Below are 27,324 nucleotides of genomic sequence, written 5' to 3' on the forward strand. Positions count from 1 at the left end.
TCTATGCCTGTTGGATCTTTGAGTTACTGAGAAGTATTGAAGTCTTCAGTTAATTGTGAATTTGTCTGTCTCACCGTGCAGTTGTGTGTTCTTGCATGACATATTTTGACAATCTGTTAGGTGCATATATTTTAAATTATGTCATTTCTATTATTGGGTCTTAATTTCTTTTCTTCTTGAAATATCTGGTTATTCAATCCAGTGTATATTTTATACCAGGCATTGTTGTTTTCCTTTCTAGTAGCTCAAATTGTGTCTTTAGTTTTTAATTTTGTTTTCAGACAGGGTCTCTCCCTGTCACCCAGGCTGGAGTTCAGTGGTGTTATCTTGGGTCACTGAAACTGCTGCCTCCCAAGCAAATGATCCTCCCACCTCAGCCTCCTGACTAGCTGGGACCACAAGTGCACACTACCATGCTCAGGTAATGTTTTAAACCTTTTTTTTTTTTTTTTTGAGAGACAAAGTCTTACTATATTGCCCAGGCTGGTTCCCTGGGCTCAAGGGATCTTTCTGCCTTGGCCTCTAAAAGTGCTGGGATTACAGGTATAAGCCACGGTGCCTGGCCAGTTTTTAATTTTTTTTAAGGTCCAATATAGTAATATAAAATTTACCATTTTAAGTATGCCATTCAGTAGCATTAAATATATTAACAGTGCTTTAGAACCATCATAGCTAGCTAGCTCCAGAATTTTTTCATTATTCCAAAAAAATTGGTACCCATTAAACAACCATTCCCCATTCCTCCCATCCCCATCCCTTGGTAATCTCTGTTTTCCTTTCTTGCTCTATGAATTCACTGATTCTAGGTGCATCATGTAAGTAGAAGCATACAGTATTTGTCGTTATGTGTACGGCTTATTTCACTTAGCATAATGTTTTCAAGGTTCATCCATACGTTAGCATGTACCAGTAATTCATTGTTTTTGTGCCTGAATATTCCCAAGTGTGGTATATTGGATACACCACACTTTATCTATCCATATGTTGAGCACTTGGGTTGTTTCTACAAAACTGTTTTGACTACTGTGAATAATACTGCTCTAAAATTGGTGTATATGTGTCTGAATCCCTGCTTTCCATGGTTGATTGATTGATTGAAACAGTGTCTTGCTCTGTTGCCCAGGCCAGAGTGCAGTGATGTGATCTTGGCTCACTGCAACCTCCACCTCCTGGGTTCAAGCGATTCTCCTGTCTCAGCCTCCCAAGTGGCTGAGATTACAGGTGTCCGCCACCACACCCAGCTAATTTTTGTATTTTTAGTAGAGACAGGGTTTCACCTTGTTGGCCAGGCTGGTCTCAAACTCTTGACCTCAGGTGATCCACCCACCTTGGCCTCCCAGAGTACTGGGATTACAAGCGTGAGGCACTGTGCCTGGCCTCCATTATTGTAGATACATACCTAGGAGTGGAACTGCTGAGGCACAGGGTTTTCTGTGTTTATAGCCATACTGTTTTTCCCAGTAGCTGTGTTTTACATTCTCCCCAGCAATACACAAGGACTGCAATTTCTTGCATGCTCACCACCCTGGTTATATTCGACTTTCTGTTTTAAACGGCAGCCATTCCAACAGTTGTGAACTATCTCACTGGTGTTTTGATTTACATTTCCCTAATCACCAGTGATAATGAGCATTATTCCATGTGATTGTTGGCCATTTATATATCTTCTTTGTACAAATGTTTTCAAGTCCCTCACTCATTTTTGAATTGGGTCATTGGTTTGTTGAGTTGTAGGAATTCCTTATGTATTTGGGGTATTAATCTCTTCCAAGATATGTGATTTGCAAAAACGTTCTCTCATTCTGTATAGTCTTTTCATTGTCTTGAGAGTGTTCTTTGGTGCACAAGCTTTACATTTTGATGTAGTCCAGTTTATTTTTTGTTTGCCTGTGCTTTAGATTTCATATCCAAGAAATGATTGTTAAATCCAATGTCATGAAAATTTCCCCTATATTTTCTTCTAAGTCTTCTATGGTTTTAGCTTTTAAGTTTAGATCTTTGACTCAAAGTTAATTTTTGTATGTAAGGTAAGGGTCCAACTTTATTCTTTTGAATGTAGATATCCAGTTTTCCCAACAACATATGTTGAAAGACTGTCCTTTCTCCATTGAATGATCATGGCACTGTTGTCAAAAACTCATCTGACCACATATGCAAGCATTTTCTTTCTAGACTCTCTGTTCTGCTCCACTGGGCTGTATGTCTGTCCCTGTGCAGTACCATGTGATTTTGATTATGGTAGTTTTATAGCCAGTTTGAAATCAGAAAGTGTGAGTCTTTGAACTTTTTTCTTGAAGATTGTTTTGGTATTAGAAGATTCCAAATGAACTTTAGGGTTGATTTTTTTCTAGTTTTTTTTTTTTTTTTAAGGCCATGAGGATTTTTTTTTTTTTTTTTTTGAGATGGAGTCTCACTCTGTCTCCCAGGCTGGAGTGTAGTGGCGCAGTATCAGTGTGCTGCACCCTCAATCTCCTGGGTTCAAGTAATTCTCCTGCCTCAGCCTCCTGAGTAGCTGGGATTACAGGCACGAGCCACCACACCCAACTAATTTTTTGTATTTTTAGTAGAGACAGGGTTTCACCCTGTTGGCCAAGCTGGTCTTGAACTTCTGACTTCAAGTGATCTGCCTGCCTCAGCCTCCCAAAGTGCTGGGATTACAGGTGTGAGCCATGGTGCTCAGCCTAAAAAAGAAGGCCATAAGGATTTTGATAGGGGTTGCATTGTATCTGTAGATTAATTTGGGTAGTAGTACTATCATCCTAACAATAGGAAGTCTTATAATCCATGAACATGGGATTACTTGCCATTTGTCTGTTTTTTCATTTGTTTCAGCCATCTTTTGTAGTGGTCAGTGTACAAGATACAGGCCTCTTGGCTGAATTTTTACTGTTTTCGATGCTTTTGTAAATGAAATTGTTTCATTAATTTTCTTTCAGACCGTTTGTTATTAGTATATAAAAACGCAACTTGGGGCTGGGCATGGTAGCCCATGCCTGCAATCCCAGCACTTTGGGAAGCAAAGGCCGGTGGAGCACAAGGTCAGGAGTTCAAGACCAGCTTGGCCAACATAGTGAAACCCCATGTCTCCTAAAAATACAAAACTTAGCTGGGTGTGGTGGCACGCACCAGTAGTCCCAGCTGCTTGGGAGGCTGAGGCAGGAGAATCACTTGAACAGGGAGGCGGAGGTTGCAGTGAGCAACACCATGCCATTGCACTCCAGCCTGGATGAGTTAGACTCCATCTCAAAAAAAAAAAAAAAAAAAAAAAAAAAATTGCAACTTGGGCTGGGCTTGCTTGGTGGCTCACACCTATAAGCCCAGCATTTTGGGAGGTTGAGGGAGGAGGATCACTTGAGACCAGGTCTTTGAGACCAGCCTGGGCAACATAGTGAGACCCCATCTCGTTTTAAAAAAAAAAAAAACAAAAGCCAGGTACAGTGGCTCACACCTGTAATCCTAGCACTTTGGGAGGCCAAGGCAGGCAGATTATCTGAGGTAAGGAGTTTGAGACCAACCTGGTCAACATGGTGAATCCCCGTCTCTACTAAAAATACAAAAATTAGCTGGGCATGGTGGTGTGCACCTGTAGTCACAGCTGCTTGGGGAGGCTGAGGCAGGAGAACTGCTGGAACCTGGGAGGCAGAGGCTGCAGTGAGCCGAGATCACACCACTGCACTCCAGCCTGGGCAATAGAGCTAAACTCCCTCAAAAAGTCTGTGAAGTTCAGGTTTGGAGAAAGACTTGTTTGGGTTGTCTTCTGGAGAATGGGTTTATGATTTTGACAGTTTATTTAGATCAGAACCTTAAGCTGATTCCAGGTGAGAATTTCTTGCTGGTGAAAATTAAGGTGCTGAGGGAGGGAGCATTTCCACACTCGGGGAGGGAAGGGAACTCACAGGTTGATCCCCTCTGGGGCTGCATTACAGCAGTCAGAACCTGGCTCTTAAAGTTGGGAATGTGACTCATTTTCTGAATGCGGCTTTTCCTTGTGAAGGAGGATGCTTATCTGAGCTAGTTCAAATGTTTGCTGTTCTTCCCTTTTCATTGAGACGAAGTCTCTGCTGCCCAGGCTGGAGTGCAGTGGCACGATCTTGGCTCACTGAAACCCCTGCCTCCCGAGTTCAAGTGATTATCCTGCCTTTACCTCCCGAGTAGCTGGGATTACACGCACGTGCCACCATGCCCAGCTTTTTTTTTTTTTTTTTTTTTTTTTTTTTTGAGATGGAGTCTCTGTCCCCAGGGGTGCAGTGGCGTGATCTCGGCTCACTGCAACCTCTGCCTCCCGGGTTCAAGCAATTCTCCTGCCTCACCCTCCTGAGTAGCTGGGACTACAGGCACGTGTCACCATGCCCAGCTAATTTTTTTTGTATTTTTAGTAGAGGTAGAGTTTCACCATGTTGGCCAGGATGGTCTCTATCTCTTGACCTTGTGATCTGCCCCCCTTGGCCTCCCAAAGTGCTGGAATTACAGGCGTGAGCTGCTGTGCCCGGCCTAGTTTTTGTATTTTTAGTAGAGAATGGGGTTTCACCATGTTGGCCAGAATGGTCTCAAACTCCTGACCTCAGGTGATTCGCCTACCTCGGCCTCCCAAAGTGCTGGGATTATAGGCGTGAGCCATCGCGCCCGGTCCCTTTTGATTTCTTTACAGAATATTGTGATAGTATAACTCTTTTCCATGCACTTAATTTTTGTTCCCTTCTTGACCATGTTTTTCTTTTTTTCCCTGAAAATGGGTAGACTGAGATAACGTGTGAGGAAGCCTTGGCCATGCCACCAGCCGCTTTTCCCAAATTCGTGATCCCTGGAAGACATCTGGGCCCTCCCTCCTGTTCCAGCCCAGTAGCTTCCAGCAAAGGTACTGCTCCATTGGACACGGAGTATGGAATTGCCTGCTCACACTTGTCCAGGAGGAAGAAACAGAAAGGGCCCAGTGCGTACAGGAAGATGCCAGTGCCCACTGTGGAAAGCCCGGAGCAAGTTTTTCTTAAATGCACATGTCCCCAGTGTGGGGTCACGTCCAAGCTCCAGAAGGAAGCCTGGCCTCGGGGGGTGGGAGGGCTGCTGCTAGAACCTGTCAGTCCAGCTCCACACTTCCGTGCTTTCCGTGGCTTCTCCTGAAACCTGGGCCTAGGGAGTGGGGCTTGATCCCTATCCTAGGGGTGCTGGGCGGGGTTGTGTAAATCATCCAATCAGGCGCTCTGCCAGGAGGGTGGGGCCAAGCTCCGTGAGTCTAAGGGGCTCTTGTTCCCCTAACCCACTGAAATCAGCGTTCCAGAGGCTGAGGTGGCTCCACCACAGCTTCTGTCCGGTGGTGACCAGCACTGATCCCCGGAGCCAAGGGAGGACCCGGGACACCTGGGAGCCGGGAAATGGTGAGTGCGCAAGGCTGGGCGGGAGGAGGGGCTGGTTGGGACCTGCTGTGGTGGGACCTGGGCCTCTTAGCAGTGATTCCGGGGTCTGCAGACCCGAGTCTCCCTGGCGCAGCTCAGCCCTGGGTCTCCTCGGCTACCGGGTGGGGCTAGGCCAGCAGCCGGGACCCCCGGCATCCTGTCCCATCCCTGCGCGGCAACAGCAGCCCTGGTCCGGGGCCCTCTCGGCAGCACAGCGCTCGCAGTGCCCGCAGCCCCGCGTCTCCCCAGATTGTGTGGGGGCCACGGGAGGTTCACGGCGAGAATCCAGACTCATGTGTGGGGTTCTCCTGGGAGGAGCTGTGGTCTGTGGGGTTCCCAATCCCGCCTTTCACCTGTAAAAATTAAAATGCAGCACCGTTAAATATTTAATTATTTAGCCAAGGGCAGTTCATGGATAACCCAACCATGGCTTGTTCTTTGGGGTCCCGTCAGGGGGGTTTGAAGGAAAGGCTTTTCTAAGGTGTATGAGGAAGCAGACCACATTCAATCTTTTGATTGGTTATGAGTCGCCTTATTTGGTCTGTTAACCAAAGATTAAAAAAACAGCCGTTTTATCCTGAGCCAAGTTTAAGGACAATAGCCTGGGAAGGCAGACCCAGCACAACGTGTCCTGGAGTGGCTACGTGAAGCATTATACCTTGTGTTACATAGAAAATGGGAGAGGTGGGCAGTGACCTTATAAGATAAAGCAAGTATGTGGTTAAAGTATATGAAAGGTTAACCAGTACACAGGCATCTTAGGGTTTAGAGAGGGATGACTGAATCTGTCCTACCTTTGCTTCATCTGATAGGCAAGGTTGTAATCAGTACAGGTCAGTGAAATATTTGACTTGCAGGCTGAGAGTTCAGCTTTATTTCATGGGTCTGGTTTCTAGTACCTGTATGTCCAACCTGCAGCCATCTTAGGCCACTTTTTAAAAACAAATTTCTTTCAGTTTTTCCTATTTCTGACAGGTCTATCCAGGTGGAAATGTTGGAGGTCCTGTAGTTGGAGGCTAAATTTCATTTTCCTCTAAATTGGTAATTTACAGGCTGCATTTGTGTTCGATTTTGGTGTCCTTGGGTAGGAACTCAGGGCACTACAGCCACTCCAATCTGATTGCCTCTTATTTCTTTTAACACTCCTCAGGGGTACCAATTTTCCCATGTATTTGTTTGCACTTGCATTTTCCAAATGTGTGGGACGCAGGTCTCAAATCCACAATTCTGTTTGCTGAACTTAACCCTTCTAGGGTTTGTATGAATTCCTAAATTTCCAATTCCTTCCCCACATTCCCAAGTGCCAGTTTTGCTTCATCAATTCAAAATATTACCAACTATTTGTCCTTTATTGTACATTTCAAACAGATGCAGTACTTTATCATTTTTTTCACAGAGCAATAGATGGCTCTTTTTAAAATATTTTTCTGTTTGTGAACATTTCACATGAGGAAAACAGAGTAAGTGCATGAAACTCTGCTGCAAAAAATCTTCGTGCCTCTCCTCCTTTTACCTTCCCTAGGCACAGGCACCTTGCCAGAATGTCTTTGGATTGAGGTTCACTTTTGGAAATTTTACAGGGTGATCTGTCCCTGTTCCTGGGTTTCAGACTTCCTGGGGTTGCCCCAGGATGCTCACAGCCGCCAGGTGTCTTGCAGGATCTAGTGAATAGCAGCCCCTGATTCACTCCCAGAGGACAACCTCTGCCTTCTGGGCTCAAGCAATCCTCTCAGAGTGCTGGGATTATAAGCATGAGCCAAGGCACCCAGCAATTTCTGAATTTTGAACCAGCCTTGTACACTTGTAATGATTCCCACTTGACTGTGGTATATAGTTCTTTTTTTGCATTTTCAGATTCAATCTGTGAATATTTGTTGAGAACTTTTAGGATCTATGATGAGAGTTACTGGTCTATAGTTTTCTACCTTTGTAACGTATCCATCTAGTTTTGGCAGTAGGATTCTGTTGGCCTCATAGCATGTATTAGGAAGTGTTTACTCTTGTATGTTATAGAAAGATTGTCGTGAACTGGTGTCAGTTATTTAAATGTTTGGCAGAAATGACCAGTGAGACTGTCTTGGTCTGTCCTTTTTTGGACCATTATTAGCTGATTCACTTTCTTTTAACACATATATACCTATTCAAATTGCTTATCTCTCCTTGTGTGTGTTTTGGTAGATTGTCTCTTTCAAAGGATTGGTCCATTTCATCTAAGTTATCAAACTTGTGGGCATGGAATTGTTCATAATAATCCTTTATGGTTCTTTTAATGTCCATGGAATTAATAGTGATGAACCCTCTTTCATTTAGGATCAGTAATTTTTTGGGTCTTCTTTTTTCTTACCCTGGCTATACGGTGTGTGTATATATATATATATAAATTTTATTGATATTTTCACAGAACCAGCTTTTGATAATTTTTTTTTTGAGTTGGAGTCTCGCTCTGTCGCCAGACTGGAGTCCAGTGGCACCATCTTGGCGCATGGCAACCTCCACCTCCTGGGTTCAAGCTATTCTTGTGACTCAGCCTCCCCAGTAGCTGGGATTACAAGCACGCGCCACCACACCCAGCTAATTTTTGTATTTTTAGTAGAGATGGTGTTTCACCATGTTGGCCAGGATGGTCTCAATCTCTTGACCTTGTGATCCTCCTGCCTCGGCCTCCCAAAGTACTAGGATTACAGGCATGAGCCACTGTGCCCAGCCTATATTACTGATTTTCAATTTTCAATTTCATTGATGTTTTCTGTAATTATTTTCCTCTGTTTGATTTAGATTTATCTTGCTCTTCTTTCTCTGGTTGCCTAAACTAGAAGGTTAGATTGTTGATTTTAGACTTACTCTGCTTTATTTGTTTTGTTTGTTTGAGACAGGGTCTCACTCTGGCTGGCTGGCTGGACTGCAATTGCATGATCTCAGCTCACTGAAGCCTCAACTTCCTGGGCTGAAGCAATCTTCCCAAGTATTTACATTTGTTAAGAGGTGTTTTATGGCTCAAAATGTGGCCTAACTTGGTGAATATTCCATGCAATCTTGGGAAGGATTTGTAGTTTGCTCTTGTTGGTTCTGTATCTTATAAATACCTCTTAAATCCAATTGATTGATGATGCTGTTGAGTTAAAACTATACCATTAAATGCTCTTTGGGGCCGGGTGCAGTGGCTCATGCCTGTAATCCCAGCACTCTGGGAGGCAGAGGCGGGTGGATCACCTGAGGTCAGGATTTTGAGACCAGCCTGGCCAATATACTGAAACCCTGTCTCTACTAAAAATACAAAAAACAAAAAAACAACAAAAAAAAAGCTGGGTGTGGTGATGCTTGCCTGTGATCTCAGCTACTTGGGAGGCTGAGGCAGGACAATGACTTGAACCCAGGAGGTGGAGGTTGAGGTGAGCCGAGATTGTGCCACTGCACTACAGCCTGGGTGACAGAGCAAGACTCTGTCTTAAGGGAAAAAAAAAAATATCTTTGGTACTGAAAAGAAAAAAAAAACAAAAACCTGTACCATTAATGATTTTCTTCCCACTTGATTTGTCAATTACTGATAGAGGTATGTTGGTGTGTCCCACTATGAAAGAGAATTTCCTTATTTTTCCTCAGAGTTCTATAAGTTTTTGCCTCATGTATTTTGACACTCTGTTATAGTTGCACACCTAATAAGGATTTAAGACAATTGATTTGGCTGGGCGTGGGGGCTCACGCCTGTACATTGGGAGGCCAAGGTGGGTGGCTCACCTGAGGTCAGGAGTTCGAGCCTGACCAACATGGTGAAACCCTGTCTCTACTAAAAATACAAAAATTAGCTGGGCGTGGTGGCGGGCACCTGTAATCCCAGCTACTGGGGAGGCTGAGGCAGGAGAATCGCTTGAACCCAGGAGGTGGAGGTTGCAGTGAGCCATTGCACTCCAGCCTGCATGACAGAGCGAGACTCCATCTCAAAAAAAAAAAAAAAAAAAGGTTCATTTAAAGTCTTTGTCTAGTAAGTCTAATGTCTAGGGTTTTAGAAATGGTTTATCTCAAATGATTTTTTCCATTAATGAGTTATGTTTCTCTGTTTCTCTGTATTCCTCATAAATTTTGTTGTTGAAACATGGACATTTGAATGTCGTAAGGGATGACTCTAGAAGTCAGTTTCTCCCTCTTCAGTGTTGCTATTTTTGTTTGCTGACTTTTCCAAAGTATTTTTGCAGAGATTGTATTACTTGTTGTGCACAGCCCTTGAAGTTCCTGTTCCTTTAGCTTGTGTTTAGCCTGTGTTTTGACAGCGATTTCCCTGCATCACAAGAGCTAAAGAAGCAGAAACAAAAACCTCACGGTGGCCAGGTGCAGTGGCTCACGCCTGTAATTCCAGTACTTTGGGAAGCCGAGGTGGGTGGATCGCGAGGTCAGGCGATCAAGACCATCCTGGCTAACTCCGTGAAACTCCGTCTCTACTTAAAAAAAAAAAAAATTAGCTAGGTGTGGTGGCACGCACCTGTAGTCCCAGCTACTGAGGAAGCTGAGGCAGGAGAATCACTTGAACCTGGGAGGTGGAGGTTGCAGTGATTGCACCACTGCACTCCAGCCTGGGCAACAGAGCAAGACTCCGTCTCAAAAAAAAAACCTCACACCTTCCAGTTTTTATGGATAGTTCTAGGCTGTGGCATTCCTTTAACACTTAGCAAGGCTGCTTAAAACTCTGCTTCCACCTTCACTTTCTGCCTAACTGATCCTAGAGATTAGCCAGTGCTGAAAATGAGGGTGTTCTTAGGTCTGTGATGTTAGCTGTGGGTTTTTAATAGATGCCTTATAGCAGGTTGAGGAAGTTCCTTTCTATTCCTAGTTTACTGAGTGTTTTCATTGTGAAGATGTTGAACTTTGTCAAGTGCATTTTCTTTGTATATTCTACATATTAACACCTTGGCAGTTACGTGATTTGCAAACATTTTCTGCAATTCCATGGGCTGCCTTTTCACTGTGTTCATGGTATCCCCTGAGGGACAGAAGTTTTTAACTTTGAAGTCAAACTTGTCTATTCTTCCTTTTGGTGACTGGGCGTGTGTTATATCTAAGAAATCATTCCCAAATTCAACTTTATGAAATTCCTCCATGTATTCTTCTAAGAGTAGTTTAGTTTAAGTCCTTGACTCATTTTCATTTCATTTTTGTATATGGTGTAAAGTAAGGGTCCAGCTTCATACTTCTACATGTCAAGATTGTTTTCCCAGCACCACTTTTTGCAATAACTTCCTTTTCCCACTGAATGAACCTGGTACCTTGCTGAAAATCATTTAATCATATATGTGAGGATATCTTTCTGAGTTCTGTATTCCATTGATGTATCTTCTATCCTTGTGCCAGTACTACAGTGTTTTATCTATTGTATATTTAAGTTTAAAAAAGAAGAGTGAGACTTCCAAATTTGTTCTTTTTTGTTTTTTTTTTGAGATGGAGTCTCGCTTTGTCACCCAGGCTGGGGTGCAGTGGTGCAATCCTGGCTCACTGCAACCCCCACACCTCCTGGGTTCAAGCAATTCTCCTGCCTCAGCCTCCTGAGTACCTGGGACTACAGGCACACACCACCATGCCTGGCTAATTTTTTTAAGATAGTGTCTCACTCTGTCGCCAGGCTGGAGTGCAGTGGCGCGATCTTGGCTCACTGCAACTTCCACCTCCCAGACTCAAGCGATCTCCTGCCTCAGCCTCCCAAGTACAGGCATGTGCCACCACACCCAGCTAATTTTTGTATTTTTAATAGAGATGGGGTTTCTCCATGTCAGCCAGGATAGTCTCAATCTCTTGACCTCATGATCTGCCCACCTTGGCCTCCCAAAGTGCTGGGATTACAGGCATGAGCCACCGCACCCGGCTCAGCTAATTTTTAAAAATGTTTTTAGTAGAGACAGAGTTTCACCATGTTGACCAGGCTGGTCTCAAACTCCTGACCTCAAGTGATCTGCCTGCCTTGGTCTCCCAAAGTGCTAGGATTACAGGCATGAGCCACTGCACCTGGCTTGTTCTTCTTCATCAATTGTTTTGTCTATTTGGGGTTCCTAGAGATTCCCTATGAATTTTAGGATGGGCATTTCTATTTGTTTTTTTAAAAAATTCATTGGTGCCAGGCGCAGTGGCTCACACCTGTAATCCCAGCACTTTGGGAGGCCAAGGCAGGTGAATCACCTGAGGTCAGGAGTTCAAGACCAGCCTGGCCAATATGGTGAAACCTCATCTCTACTAAAATAAAAAAGCCGGGCATGGTGGCATGTGCCTGTAGTCCCAGATACTTGGGAGGCTGAGACTTGAGAATTGCTTGAACCCAGGATGTGGAAATTGCAGTGAGCTGAGATCACGCCACTGCACTCCAGCCTGGGGGATAGAGTGGAGTGAGACTGTGTCTCCAAAAAAAAAAAAAAAAAAGAGTCATTGGTATTTGGATAGGAATTGCATTGACTTTCTAGACCATCTTCAGTAGTATTGATATCTTAATATTAAATCTTAAAATCCACGAATGAAATGTCTTTCTATTCATTTATATCTTTAATTTCTTTCAGTAACATTTTATAGTTTTCAGTGTACAAGTCTTTTGCTGCCTTTGTTATTGTTCATGGTATTGTTTCCTAATTTCCTTCTCAGATTATATGTTGTTAGTATGTATAAATGAGAAGTATGTATAAATGATTTTTCTTTAAGGGATGGGGTCTCACTATGTTGTCCAGGCTGGAGTGCAGTGGCTATTCACAGGAGCAATTATAGTGTACTACAGCCTTGAACTCCTGGGCTCAAGCGATCCTCCTGACTCAGCCTGCAAAGCAGCTTGGACTACAGGCTCATGCCACCACACCCAGTTGAAACTGACTTTTTCATGTTGATTTGGTATCCTGCAACTTTGCGGAATTTGTTAGTTCCAACCATTTGGGGGCGTTCTATGTGTGTGTGCATATGCACAATCTTTAGGATTTTCTATCTATAAGATTGTTTCATCTGTGGACAGAGATAATTTTATTTTTTCCTTTTCAGTTTGGATGCATTTCTTTTTCTTGCTTAATCATTCGGTGTAGGACTTCCAATAGTGCATTGAGGCAAGTGGTGAAAGCAGGTATCCTGTTTTGTTCTTGATCTTAGTGAAAAAGTTTTTTGTATTTCAAACACTGACTATAATAATGTTTCTGTGGCTTTTTAACGTATGGCTTGTATTATATCCAGGTAGTTTCTTTCTAGCTCAAGTTCTGTGTTTTTATCATGAATGGGTTTTGTATTTTGTCAAATGTTTTTTCTACATCTACATTGAGATGGCTGTGCTGTATTACTTTTTTTTTTTTTTTGAGACGGAGTCTTGCTCTGTCGTCTGGGCTGGAGTGCAGTGGCGTGGTCTTGGCTCACTGCAAGCTCCACCTCCCGGGTTCATGCTGTTCTCCTGCCTCATCCTCCCAAGTAGCTGGGACTACAGGTGCCCACCACCACACCCGGCTAATTTTTTGTATTTTTAGTAGAGACAGGGTTTCACTGTGTTAGCCAGGATGGTCTCGATCTCCTGACCTTGTGATCCACCTGCCTCAGCCTCCCAAAGTGCTGGGATTACAGGTGTGAGCCACCGTGCCCAGCCACTATTTTTATGTGTTGAACCATCCTTACATTTTAGAGATAAATCTCACTTGGTCATGGTGTGTAATCTTTTAATATACTGCTGAATATGGTTTGCTAGTATTTGAGAATTTTTGTATCATATTCACAAAGGACACTTATCTGCAGCTTTCATTCTTTTAGTGTCTTTTCTTTGGTGTTAGTGTAATTTGGGCCTCATAAAATGAGTTTGGAAGTGTTCTCTTAGTTTTTTTAAGTTTGGGGAAGATGGGTATTAGTATTTTAAATGTTTGGTAGATTTTAGCAGTAAAACTCTTTGGTCTTAGGTTTTTACTGGTTTTTGTTTTGGTTTTGTTTTGTTTATTACTACAACAGTCTCCTAGAACTGAAGATCTGTTCAGATTTTCTGTTTCTTCATGACAGTCTATGTACATTGTGTTTGTAGACATCTGTCCACTTCATCAGTGTTACCCAGCTTATTTCTGTACCCTTAGACTTCTTTAAGTAAAAGGTCTGAGGCATAATTTTTTCAGTTGTGTTCTGCTGTTATTATGGTATATATTCTGCTGCTATGGATGTGGTGATCAGGTGTGGGACTATGGGAAGCATTTCATGGACCTATGATTTGACCTCATTTGTAGGAAGCCTGTGTCCTTGTGTTGTGACGCTTTAAAGTATTTCTCCCTCACTTCTGCTTAGTTGAGGCAAAAAAGAGGGGGATGGAATTAGGTATTTCCTTTACCCCAAGGGGTTTGCCTGTGGTAAAATCTCAATTTGGTTTTTGAGAAACAGTTTCTTTTGAAGGTAGGTCTTGTTAAGAATAGAATTCTCTGGACATATTGCAAAATAGTGGCAGGGTGCTTTGGAAGGCGGGGGTAGGAGGATCACTTGAGGCCAGGAGTTTTAGACCAGCCTGAGAAGCATAGCCGACCTCATCTCCAAACAAATGAATAATAAATAAAAATAAATAATAAATTGATAGCTAGAGAGATTATTGCTTGATGGATGGATGGGCCTTATTTCATTAAAATGAAAAGGCTTATTGCTCTTTTCCTTGCCTCAGTACATTTCATACATGCTAGTGTTTAAGGCTGTGTCCCATCCAATTCCCTCATCCATTCCAATAGTTATGGTGCTTGAGCTTCTTCAGGGTTTTTGTTTGCTCTTGGGAAAAATATTGCTCCGATAGTCTTTAAGCACAAATGCACAATAAACTACCTAGAGAAAAATTACTGGGCTGTAGATTATGGTAAAGTTCAAATGACATGAAATAGCAATGGAATGTATCTATTGACCCCCACTCCTTCATTCATGCATACCTATTTATTTTCTATGGTCATTGCCACTTAGGATTCTCAAATTGACTAATTTTCGTCCTTCTAATCAATGAGAAATGTCATCTAGTTGACATTTTATTTGGCTATTTCCTCATTACTATGGAAATGGATATTTTTTCATACATGGTCTGTCATTTTCAGTTAAGTATTTTCTTTATTTTCCCATGTTTTAATCTTGTGTTTGTTTTTACTCTACAAATTAATCCTTTTATATTGCATGTACTGCAGGTATTTTTCTCCTACTTTGTTGTTAGTCTTTTACCTTCCTAATTTTAATTTATTTAAATTTATCACTGTTCCTTCATTGCTTACTCTTTTATTTTTTATTTTTATTTTTTTTTTGAGATGGAGTCTTGCTGTGTTGCCAGGCTGGAGTGCAGTGGCAGAATGTCGGCTCACTGCAAGCTCCGCCTCCTGGGTTCACGCCATTCTCCTGCCTCAGCCTCCGGAGCAGCTGGGACTACCGGCACCTGCCACCACGCCCGGCTAATTTTTTGTAGTTTTAGTAGAGACAGGGTTTCACTGTGCTAGCCAGGATGGTCCTGATCGCCTGACCTCGTGATCCACCTGCCTTGGCTTCCCAAAGTGCTGGGATTACAGGCATGAGCCACCACACCCGGCCCCAACCAATCTTTTGTGCCTTATGTAAATCAGACACTGCCTCCTCAAGCTCATCTATAAAACTGTCTGCATTTCACTGTGGAAGCAGCAACCCACTTCTCTGGGACCCTTCTCTCTGCAGCAGAGAGAGCTCATCTCTTTCGCCTATTAAACTTCTGCTCAGAACCTCACTCTTTGTGTGGTCCATGCCCTAGTTTTCCATGGCCGTGAGACAATGACACCGCTTCAGTGTGAACTCTCATGAACTGAGTCTAGATCCCCAGTGCTGTCCGTCTCACCTGTCCTCCTCTACACGTATCTGGGATATGTCACGGCTTGGTGGTCTTTGAAGATGTGGCTGTGAACTTCATCCAGGAGGAGTGGGCTTTGCTGGATTTTTCCATGAAGAATCTGTAGAGATGTGATGAGGGAAGCCATCAGCACCTGTCTTCTATAGGTGAGGATAATATTTTTTTCCTTTAGTCAATTAGAGAACAAGTGCTTCTTGGCCATCAGTGCTATTCCAAAATTTGGAATGTGGAAAGGGGTACTTTGTTGAATTGATCAAGCATGGCTACAGTGCACAATGAACCTACAATTCAGTAATTCTTCCATACTTTCTAAATGATAATGAGTTTTCTCGGTCTACATTTTAGGAAACAAATGGGAAAACCAGAACATTAAAGATCAACAGAAAAACTCTGGGAGAAATCTAAGGTGATTTGCACTCAAAAGAGGAAAAAAAAAGTCCCTTGAGGGGATCTTTGCATGTTACCAGTTTTTAAAACAAAATTTTCAACAAAAATATATGGGGGAGCCTTGTTGCAGAATAATCAGTGCATTTACTTTCAAGAAATTCATACATGGCAGAAAACCTGCACCTTCTGTGATACTGGTAGCAATGTATGTTCAAAACCTATTAATGAATGTAAGTCTAATTAATGAACTATTAATAATGGGCTTGTCATTTTTTTTTTTTTTTTTAAGACCGAGTCTCACTCTGTCACCCAGGCTGGAGTGCAGTGGCGCCATCTCAGCTCACTGCAACCTCCACCTCCTGGGTTCAAGCGATTCTCCTGCCTCAGCCTCCTAAGTAGCTAGGATTACAGGCACGCACCACCACGCCCGGCTAATTTTTGTATTTTTAGTAGAGACAGGGTTTTACCATGTTGGTCAGGCTGGTCTCGATCTCATGACCTCATGATCCACCCGCCTCGGTCTCCCAAAGTGCTGGGATTACAGGTGTGAGCCACTGCACCTGGCCAGGTTTGTCATTTTTTATAGAAGTCATTACATTAGAAAAATTGTGAAAGTAGGGTAGTTGTTGTGGAGAAACCTTCAGCTGGATTCCAGATCTCAAGTGTTTAAGTCATGCTCTTCTTTGGTTCTGTGAACATATTTATAATGTACACTTCGAAGTATTTTTCTATTAAATCTGCTGTCTGTTCTCACAGGCAGTTTCTATTGTCAGCTTTTCTTTTCTTTTCTTTTTTTTTTTTGATGTATGGGCTGTACTTGTTGCAAATTGGACATTTTTGATAACATACTGAGCCTTCTCAGAGTATGTTCAATTTCTCCAGGCCTTGTTATTTGCTTTATTTTGTTTAGTGACCGATTGGACCATTTTGGTGAAGTCTATTTCTGTAATAGTTAAAGAGGAAAGAAACACAGCTTGATGGTTAAAGATAGGTTTATTTTAGAAATAACCTGAGAGGGGCTTCTGGCCAATTTTGGTCAGGAGCACTTTTTCTTACAGACTAAGAGTACATATTGGTTTTAGGGTGAGGGGGCTTATTACAAGCTTGGAATGTCTCTGGGCGGAGGGGAGGTTATTTGGGGGCAGACATCTTTCTGGCCAGAGGGGGGTTTCTTGGGGCTGGCATCTTCCCAGCCAGAGTAGGGGTTATCTTGGTACATGTCTCTGGTCAGGGAGGAGTCTGGAATGTATTTGGTCAGAGATGTTATTTGTGGTTTATGGTCATGCTGACCTTAGCCATTAAGCTGATGCCCTTTGGATTTAGGCAGCTTTCGATTAAGATGAATTTTAAAATGAGGTGCTTGCCCATGATGGCGATGTTCCTGCTCTGTCAATTTCTTCCTCATAACTTTAAGCCTCTGATATTGCTCTTGAGGGAAGGGGAAGTGGCTCAGCTTTGTTTCTGCCTGCAGTCATCCTGGGATGACAATGGTATAGTGGGAATCTCTTCCTCTCTTGGACAGCCCTCAGATGTTAAACTGTACTAATTGCTGGTTGATGGCTCTATTGTTCTCAAAAAAGTCCAGGGACAAATTTTCCCTGTAAATCCAAGTATGTTTTCTCTCCTTTCTAAGAATACTATCTGAGATCAGTATTTAATAGTTGTTTGTTTATATGCTTCACGGACTCCTCCCTAACAGTGTTTTTTCCTGGTTTTCTCCACAAATTAGCTGGCCTACAGGGCAGGCCGTAGACGAATCTCCTGTGAATTGTTTTTCACCTCCATTTCCACTGCATCAAGGATGGAGTGCCCTTTGGCTTAAATGTCTCATGATCTGTTGCAATTGAAGTTAATTCTTAGGGAAGAGGTTAGGAGCTATTTCACAGCTTGCTTCTCTTCCACCTCAAGACAAAATCTGACAGGGCTCTGAAGCTTGGGTAGGAACACTGGCAAGCTGCTTTCTGAATAATCCTCTCTTTTTGGGAACTGAGTGTTCAGTGGTGGGGAGGGACAGCAGCCTGATGTCCTCTTGGCCTGTGTTCTGGTATGGATCCACCACCTCTACGAGCTGATGCAAAGTTGGTCACTGTCCTAGCAGTCTGAGCGCACCATGCTCACAAACCATGTCCCCACTTTTCAAACATACGCACACAGGATGTAAAGTTCTGCCCTTCCTAGAAAAAAGCTTTCTGACTAGAGGCTGGGTGACTGAGCAGAAGCATTGACATCATAGACAAGCATCTCATTTTAAAAGTCACCTTAATCAAAAACTGCCTAAATCCAAAGGGCATCAGCCTAATGGCTAAGTCAGCATGATCATAAACTACAAATAATATCTCTAACCAGAAACATTCCAAACTCTTCCCTGACCAGAGACATGCTAGCCCCAAGATAAACCCCCTCTGCCCAGAGACATTCCAACCCTGCCATAAACTTCTCCCCCACATGGAAACATTCCAAGCTTGTAATAAGCCTCCTCACTCTAAAACCGATATATACTCAGTCTGTAAGAGAAAGCACTTCTGACAGAAATCAGCCAGAAGCCCCTCAGGTTTTTTCTAAAATAAACCTGTCTTTGACAGTCAAGCTGCATTTCGTGGTTCTTTCCTCTGACTCTTACATTTGGTGCCGAAACCCAGGATGGGTGCTGGGGGCAGAGGCTCTCTTGCAATCCAGGAAGCAGTGGGCAATGGCAGCTCATCCTGAGTTAATTCCTGGATCCCGAAGGTCTCTGGCCACCACTCTGTCTTTTCTTTGTTCGCTTTTCTCTCATCCTCCCTTTTTTCTCTCTCTCTCCCTTGTGCAGCTGCAGTCCAAGAGGCCAACTGGAACATCAACATGAGACACTAATCCAGCTGACTGGTAAGAGCTGCCCTCCCCTGGCTTTCTCACAGTACCCAGAAAAAGTCAGGTCTGCTGTCTTGGTCCTCAGAGGACCAGTGGGACTAAGCCAGAGGAAATCTTGGGGATGCCCAGTTTCTTCTCAGCTTGACCATCCTCTTTAGAAAGAGGACTCTGGGTCTCTGTCTTTTGTCTGGGGACGCCTAGAACAAAAACAGACACCCTCGGCGGCTTCTTGCCAGTCCACATGGGTGCCAAACAACCCCATGTTCCCACACCCTCTCCCCTGTGCTGTCTCCTTTCTGACCTCACCAAACTTGGCTTAGTCTTTTATTGTAACATGGCCTGGCCCCAATATACATTAGATAATGACAGCTGACGGCCTGAAATGGCACCTTTAACTTCCAAATTCTCAGGAACCTTAACAACTTTATAACCAGGAACAGCAAATGGCAAGAGGTTCTCTGTATTCACACTTTCTTCTGCTTGTACCTTAAATCCCATCTCTCCCTGTGTCAAGCTTGCACCTCTCATAAAATCTTTCTTCCTGGCTGGGCACGGTGGCTCCCATCTGTAATCCCAGCACTTTGGGAGGCCGAGGTGGGCGAATCATGAGGTCAGGAGATCAAGACCATCCTGGCTAACACGGTGAAACCCTGTCTCTACTAAAAATACAAAAAATTAGCTGGGCGTGGTGGTGGGCACCTGTAATCCCAGCTACTCGGGAGGCTGAGGCAGGAGAATGGTGTGAATCCGGGAGGTAGAGTTTGCAGTGAGCAGAGATTGTGCCACTGCACTCCAGCCTGGGCAACAGAGGGAGACTCCATCTCAAACAAACAAACAAAAAAATCTTTCTTCCTAATGAAAACCCTCTCTAGGTCTCTCCCTCCTCCAAGCTATAAGTACATTCAAAAGCCTTCTCTTCATAAATCTTGCTTTCCTGGAAAAGGTTTTTTCCCAGTTAACTGAATTACTTTTCTCCACTCTGTTTGCCACCCTTGGTGCATGTATAAAAGACCCCAAAATGGCTTCTAGTGGCCTGGGACTCCTCGGGAAAACAGAAAAGGCGCCACAATCCCATTTTGGGGAAAATCTGTTTTCCTTATGGAACCCCTGGTATTAAAGGTAAGTACCTCTCAAAGTCTTTGTCTTCCAGTTCTACTTGTTTATTAGGCCCTGGAAACTGTTTTCCTAGTTCTTTTCTTAAAGGACCCCACCCAAAGGCGAATAAGTCAATTGAGAAATTGGCAAAAAAATAATCTTGTAACTACTAAATCTTCTGGTTGTCTTTGTGGCTATATATGTGTTATGTATGCAATGTCTATTAAAAGAACTCTAATTGGCAAAAAAAATAAGTGCTTAAATCAAATATTTTTAAGGGAAAAGTAAAAGCTGTGGGATCTTTCAGTTCACGTGACTTTAATCTTTAAAACTTACTGGTAAAGTTAGAAGTGTCTTTTTTTTTTTTTTTTTTTTTTGAGACAGAGTCTCGCTCTGTCGCCCAGGCTGGAGTGCAGTGGCACAATCTTGGCTCACTGCAAGCTCTGCCTCCTGAGTTCACACCATTCTCCTGCCTCAGCCTCCCAAGTAGCTGGGACTACAGGTGCCTGCCATCACGCCCGGCTAATTTTTTGTATTTTTTTTTTTTAGTAGATACGGGGTTTCACAGTGTTAGCCAGGATGGTCTCGATCTCCTGACCTCGTGATCCACCCACCTCAGCCTCCCAAAGTGCTGGAATTACAGGCGTGAGCCACCACGCCCGGCCTTAGAAGTGTCTTAAGAGTTGCCAGCATACATTTTCGTTTGCATTTATTAATCAAGCAATTTCATTTTTATCTCTGCCAAATACTATAAGGTATCAAAACAAAAGTATGGCTCAACCCAAACAAAATAATCTTTAATTTTTTAGTAAATGAAACATTAATATTGGTTTAATGAAAATAGCTACATCCTAAGATTTTCATTTAATGAAAATCCTACATCCTAAGCCATTTAATATCCTAACTTCTACTCTTATGGCCTTAGGCTGTCTAGTCCACAGGCGTGTAGGAAGTTTGTTTTGGGAAAGGACTGTTATCTTTGATATTAAAGGAATTTATATTTTAAAATGTTACATGGTAAATTTTTGTCCTAAAGTAAATTAACTGGTTATTTAAAGAGAGGGATGTTTCCAACAAGTCAGAAAGTTGAGGCATGTCAGATTGTCTGTGAAAGGCAAGAAAAATTTTATAAATGGAATTTATGCAAGAAAAATACAATTTAAAAGTGATTAGGCCTCCTGACTGCTTTATAAAATGCCCCTGTAACTCTTACCTGTACAACTTTCCTGCTTTACAGCTAGGTAAAACTTAGGACACACAGAATTAATGCTGGACTAACACAGACTTTATCTGCACTTCTGTGTAGGTCCTAGGCTCTACACCTAGTACATAATTAAAATCCCAGACTTACCAAGGTGTTCAACAAAAGTTTGCTAAGAGTTAATTATGTGGAAAGTGTGTAAGGAAAGTAAAATATACTTTTAGTAAAAAGATTATAAGAAGGCATGAGATTGTGGATTTTTACCTACATTAAAAAGTTAAAGAATTGTTTTGAAGGTTTAAGCAAGTTTTGGAAGGTTAATTGTAAAGGAAATTCTGTGTAAACATATTGGCTAAAGTTGAAGGGGTAGCATACAGTCTTTCTGTAAATTGAGCATTAAAATAAAAGCACAATGGGTTTATCTTAAAGCACTAACCTGCTCTTTAACAAAATATAAAGGGTTAAAAAGGGTCTATAAAAATCTTACTTTGGCCGGGCGCGGTGGCTCAAGCCTGTAATCCCAGCACTTTGGGAGGCCGAGACGGGCGGATCACGAGGTCAGGAGATCGAGACCATCCTGGCTAACATGGTGAAACCCCGTCTCTACTAAAAAATACAAAAAACTAGCCGGGCGTGGTGGCGGGCGCCTGTAGTCCCAGCTACTCGGGAGGCTGAGGCAGGAGAATGACGTAAACCCGGGAGGCGGAGCTTGCAGTGAGCCGAGATCGCGCCACTGTACTCCAGCCTGGGCGACAGAGCGAGACTCCGTCTCAAAAAAAAAAAAAAAAAATCTTACCTTATGGTCAAACATTAAAATTGAGTAAATGCATCTACAAGGTTTTATTAAAAATGGAGTTTACTATTAATAGTGCACTAATATAAAGGTAAAATTTGGTGTATTTGGTATAAAATCATACAGGAAGCATTGTCAAATACAAAATGGTGTTTGGCTTTCTTTGGGCTATATTTGTATAAATGTTATTGGTATGTGTTCCAAAGTTATGGGCGACTCCTACAATTCTGACATATCTTAGTGTACCTTATAAGTAATAATTCTAATTGTTATGTTAAAATTATTGTGTGCCACAGAGGTAACAGATATCCTTGTCAATTGCGTCTTTATGGCTATTCTACAACTTTTTTTCTGAGACAGATTTTCACTCTTGTCGCCCAGGCTGGAGTGCAATGGCACAATCTCGGCTCACTGCAACCTCCGCCTCCTGGGTTCAAGCGATTCTCCTGCCTCAGCCTCCAGAGTAGCTGGGATTACAGGTGCACACCACCACACCTGGCTAATTTTTGTATTTTTAGGAGACACAGAGTTTCACCATGTTGGCCAGGCTGGTCTGAAACTCTTGACCTCAGGTGAGCCGCCAGCCTTGGCCTCCAAAAGTGCTGGGATTACAGGCGTGAGCCACCACGCCCAGCCTAATCCTAAAACTTTGTCATCCATAAACAATTGTTGTCTTGTTTTGGTCCTTTTTAAAAAGTTGGTTTTATAATCAGCTATAAAGGTCTAACAGGTGCCCTTGAATGCAGGTTTCTGATAACTTTGAAAATTGTTATATCAGACTAGAGGAAAACGTTCAGAACTCTTAAAAAACTAAAATGTTAATATCAATCAGGACAGGAATTAACTGCATGAACTAAACTGTAGGAGACTGGAGTGATTTTTTTTTTTTTTTTTTTTTAAGACAGAGTCTTGTTCTGTAGCCCAGACTAGAATGCAGTGGCATGATCTCGGCTCACTGCAGCCTCCTCCTGGGTTCAAGCAATTCTCCTGTCTCAGCCTCCCAAGTAGCTGGGATTACAGGTGCATGCCACCACGCCTGGCTAATTTTTGCATTTTTAGTAGAGATGGGGGTTCACCATGTTACCCAGCTGGTCTTGAACTCCTGACCTCAGGTGATCCACCCACCTCGGTCTCCCAAAGTGCTGGGAGTTTACAGGCATGAGCCTGTACAGGGATTACAGGCATGAGCCACCACACCCAGCCTGGAGTGATCTTTTTAACGTATTGCTTAAAATATTGCTAATCCTTTGTTTTACTTTTCAAAGTCCAAGAATATTTTCTTTTGAGCTATTGACAGCTTTTAACAATTTAGTATGCGTCCATGAACAAAATTTGGAGCATACTTGTTTCTCTCTACCTGATTTTCTCCAGAATTTGGAAACTATCTGTAAGTATTCGTAAGTTATGGTAGTATAGTTATTTGCATAAGTGCAACCAAGAATCTGTTTTCTTTTGTAACAGGACACAATGGGAAAAACTGGTTATCTTACCAAGGCTTTGCCTGGAATGGTGTGCCTTCCTTCAAGCAATCAAATTTGACTTACGGAGCCAATAAAGCCCTTGGAAAGCTGGCCTCAGATTTTGTGTACACAGTCCCTGTACAGGGTTTCTGATCTGTGGTAAGTAAAGAATGTCACCTTTTGACAGGCCAGGAGTCCCAAGTTATCTTGGAACCTCAAGAGGAGAGGAATTCACCCAACTCATAGGTATTCAGTGGTACAAATCCATGGCTGGGCTTGCCTTTAAAAAGGTCTTATCTCAGATTCCTTCTACGAAACAAAGTTCCATCAAAGCCAATTGAAAGGGCCTATGTAACAAATAATTATTCTTGCTCCACTGTATGCAAATAACTAAGCCAAGTATAATAAAGAAACTCAGTCCTACTAGCATGATTTGTCTTTTAATGAAAATGGTAAACTTGAGAGAGAAAATTATGCTTCAAAAACGATAGCACACCTGTTGTTAAATTCTAGTGTTGCCCAATGTTTTTCAAATCTTGCTATTTTCTGTTTAAATTAAATTCTAATTTTTCTGGCTACAAGTTTCCAAAATAGCTGTGCTTTCTAAAAGCCCTATAAACTGAAAACTTGATGTTTCAGCAGGCTCTGTCTCTAAGCCCCCTGACTCTCACAGAAGGAAATAAATAGGAAATCTTAAGCTAAAAATCATAAAAAAATAAGTAACCAAGTGAGAATTACTCATCCTATTCAGTCTCACCCCTATCTCATCAAATACTTTTATCGTTCCTACCTCTGCTTTTAAGTCAAATATTAACTTTTTTTTTTTTTTTTGAGGCAAAGTCTCGCTCTGTCACCCAGGCTGGAGTGCAGTGGCTGGATCTCGGCTCACTGCAAGCTCTGCCTCCCAGGTTCACGCCATTCTTCAGCCTCAGCCTCCCGAGTAGTTGGGACTACAGGCGCCCGCCACCTCGCCCGGCTAGTTTTTTTGCATTTTTTAGTAGAGACAGGGTTTCACTGTGTCAGCCAGGATGGTCTCGATCTCCTGACCTCGTGATCCGCCCGTCTCGGCCTCCCAAAGTGCTGGGATTACAGGCTTGAGCCACCGCGCCCGGCCCAAATATTAACTTTTTAATGAAAAGTATTTACTATGCCACCCTTGTGGGAATTGCTTTACTCACTCTACTGTTTGCAGTAGGACTATATACTGTAGCACCCTCAGGGTAAAATATCAGACATAGAATCTCAATTACTATAGCATTTTGCTTAATTATTATCCTTATAGCAGGAATAATGGTTACTAGCAGAAAATAACACATGGGCCTTTCCAAACCAGCACCTCTGCTCTCATTAGGTAAGGAATGTTGTTTCTATATCAGCCAATCGGACCTAGTAAAAAGTGCTATAAAAAAAAGTTACAGAAAAAGCTAAAAAAGCTAAGGAGTACCAAAACAAGCAAATAGATTCTTGGTTTGGGAACAAAATCATAGCATAGGTCATCCCATTCCTGGGCCCTCTCCTAATAATATGCCTAATTATGGGACTACTGTTCTTACCCTGCCTAATTAACCTTTTTCAAAGACTTTTTAAACTGACAGGATCATGGCCATTTCACAGACAACTACCCAAAAACATCTACAGACAGCACTGCTCCTACAGTCAACCCGAAACCAGGGAACTCTCCGTCCCCTCATCAGCAGGAAGTAGCCAGAAAGAACATGCCGCCCCTCATCCTTTTTATAACTATAAGGTCTGGATTGACGGCAGGAGCGTCACCATCGTGGATAAGCACCTCATTTTAAAATTCACCTTAATCAAAAACTGCCTAAATCCAAAGGGCATCAGCCTAATGGCTAAGGTCAGCATGACCATAAACCACACATAACATCTCCAATCAAAAACATCCCAGACACCTCCCACAGAGACATGCAACCTCGGGATAACCCCTGTCTTGCCAGAAAGATGTCACCCCCAAGATAACCGCCTCTCTGCCCAGAACATTCCAACCCCACCATAAACTTCTCCCTCACACAGAAACATTCTAAGCTTGTAATAAGCTCCCTCACCCTAAAACCAATATATGCTCTTAGTCTGCAAGGAAAAGTGCTCCTGACTGAAATCAGCCAGAAGCCTCTCTCAGGTCTTTTCTATAATAAACCTGTCTTTGACTATCAAGCAGTGTTTGGTGTTTCTTTCCTCCTTTTTCATTTTTTTAAAGACAGAGTCTCACTTTGTTGCCCAAGCAGGAGTGCAGTGGTGCGATCTCAGCTCACTGCAACCTCCACCTCCCAGGTTCAAGTGATTCTCCTGTCTCAGCTTTCTGAGTAGCTGGGATTACAGGCGCACACTGCCATGCCTGGCTAATTTTTTGTATTTTAGTAGAAACAGGGTATCACTGTGTTGCCCAGGCTGGTCTCAATCTCCTGAGCTCAGGCAGTCCGCCTGCCTCATCCTCCCAAAGTGCTAGGATTACAGGTGTGAGCCACCACACCCAGTCTCTTTCCTCTTTAACTCTTACACTGGGGAAACAGAGAACCTTGTATCCTTGGCTATAGAGTCTAGAGTGGAGTGTTCACCTCACTGGGGTGAGGATGTGGGGTGCAGGATCAGAAAACAGTAAGGGTTTAAATACCATAGATTCATATTTCTCAAAGAATTTTCATAGATTCTCTTGAATAGTTTTCCTCACTGGCTGTCTGCCTTTAGGATGACTTCCAGGAGCTTTAAATGGTTGTTTTAAAGTAACTGTCACAAGTTTCTCTGGGGAGTAGGTTAGTGAAGCTCCTCATACTGTTATGCCATCCTAATGCCTTAAGATTCTGTCCATACCAAAAAATGCCCTGCAGTTTGATGTGATGGCAGTACAACCTGTAATATCACTTATAATTTTATTTAAGAACCACATGTTTAAAATTCTTTTTTTCATTTCTTTTTTTTTTTTTTTTTGAGACATGTCTCACTCTCTTACCCAAGCTGGAGTGCAGTAGCATGATCTCAGCTCACTGCAACCTCTGCCTCACAGGCTCTAAGCCGTCTACCCACCTCAGCATCCCAAGTAGCTGGGACTACAGGCACATGCCACCACACCTGGCTAATTTTTAAAATTTTTGTAGAGATGGGGTTTTGCTATGTTGCCCTGGCTGGTCTCGAACTACTGAGCTCAAGTGATAAAAAAATTTTTTGTTAACGTTTATTTTTTAAAGATTCCTGGGATAGAATACACAAACCCACATCTCACGAACATCAGGAATCATATCACAAAAAATACACATTTCTATTTATTTACCTTCTTAATTTTAGATTCAGTGGGTACATGTGCAGGTCTGTCACATGGGAACACTGTGACACTGAGGTTTGGTCTATGGATGAGCCTGTCATCCTGGCAGTGAGCACAGCACCCAACAGGCAGTCCCTCAGCCCTCACTCTCCACCATCTCTCCCCCTTCCAGCAGTCCCGTGTCCATTGCTCCCATCTTTATGTGCCTAACGATTTCTTATGGTTTGCAAAAACATACTGTTCATTTCATAAAACTTCTTTAGAGGACTGTAACACAGAGAACTGGTTTCCTGTTAAAAATTAGTCATCTGATTTATGAACTATTAAAATATAGTTAATGCAAATTTTCTTAATCATTGTTTATAGTCAATGTTAAGATTCAAAAATTCAGCCTGAGGCTGGGCACAGTGACTCATATCTGTTTGGGAGCCTCGGGCCAAAGGATCACTTGAGGCCAGTTCAAGACCAACCTGGGAAACATGGCAAGACCTTGTCTCTACAGAAAAAAACAAAACAAAACAAAAAAAACCCTGTGTGTAAACACACACACACCCACCCACCCAAAACCCAGCCTGAGATTTAGAAGCAGTCTACCTGAAGGCTCACTCTTAGCATGTCCTCTAGCATTCCTGCCTAATGGCCTCAGGTTCCCAAAGGTAACAATTTTATTACTTTGTCTGTTCAGCATTTACATAAAAAGTAATTTAAACTACATATTTTTCTTTCCTCACTATAAAAGGCACCATGGTTTACACACTTTGCTTTTTTGTTCATTTGAAAATAAATCCTGCAGCTTTTTTCATATCCACTGGTGCCTCCCCTAATTTTTATAAAGGTTCACAAGATAATAGAAGTTGAGCCAGTTGTGGTGGCTCACATGCCTGCAGTCCCAGCGACCTGGGAGGCTGAGGTGGAAGGATCACTTGAACCCAGGATTTCAAGGCTGCAGTGAACTGTGTGCCACTACACTTCCAGCGTGGGCAACAGAGTGAGACCCTGTCTCCCCACAAAACTTTTTTAATAAATATATTTTTCTAAAAGATGGAAGTTTATGTAGCCAGTTCTCTAT

At 42.6% G+C, this 27,324-nt stretch overlaps 2 long non-coding RNA genes across 2 annotated transcripts; one reads left to right on the forward strand and one right to left on the reverse strand.

Annotated features, from left to right (window-relative positions):
* Positions 1 to 4,381: 4,381 nt before the first annotated feature.
* On the reverse strand, positions 4,382 to 15,292 carry LOC140711903 (uncharacterized). Its single transcript, XR_012093246.1, has 2 exons — positions 15,187 to 15,292; positions 4,382 to 5,743 (listed from the first exon to the last, which is right to left on the reverse strand). It is a non-coding gene; the product is annotated as an uncharacterized lncRNA (long non-coding RNA).
* LOC119621861 (uncharacterized) lies at positions 15,239 to 26,713 on the forward strand. The gene is made up of 3 exons (XR_005238449.2): positions 15,239 to 15,344; positions 18,392 to 18,447; positions 22,983 to 26,713. It is a non-coding gene; the product is annotated as an uncharacterized lncRNA (long non-coding RNA).
* The last annotated feature ends 611 nt before the right edge of the window (positions 26,714 to 27,324 follow it).

The sequence above is a fragment of the Chlorocebus sabaeus genome, chromosome 6, assembly GCF_047675955.1.
Source record: "Chlorocebus sabaeus isolate Y175 chromosome 6, mChlSab1.0.hap1, whole genome shotgun sequence".
NCBI lineage: Eukaryota > Metazoa > Chordata > Mammalia > Primates > Cercopithecidae > Chlorocebus > Chlorocebus sabaeus.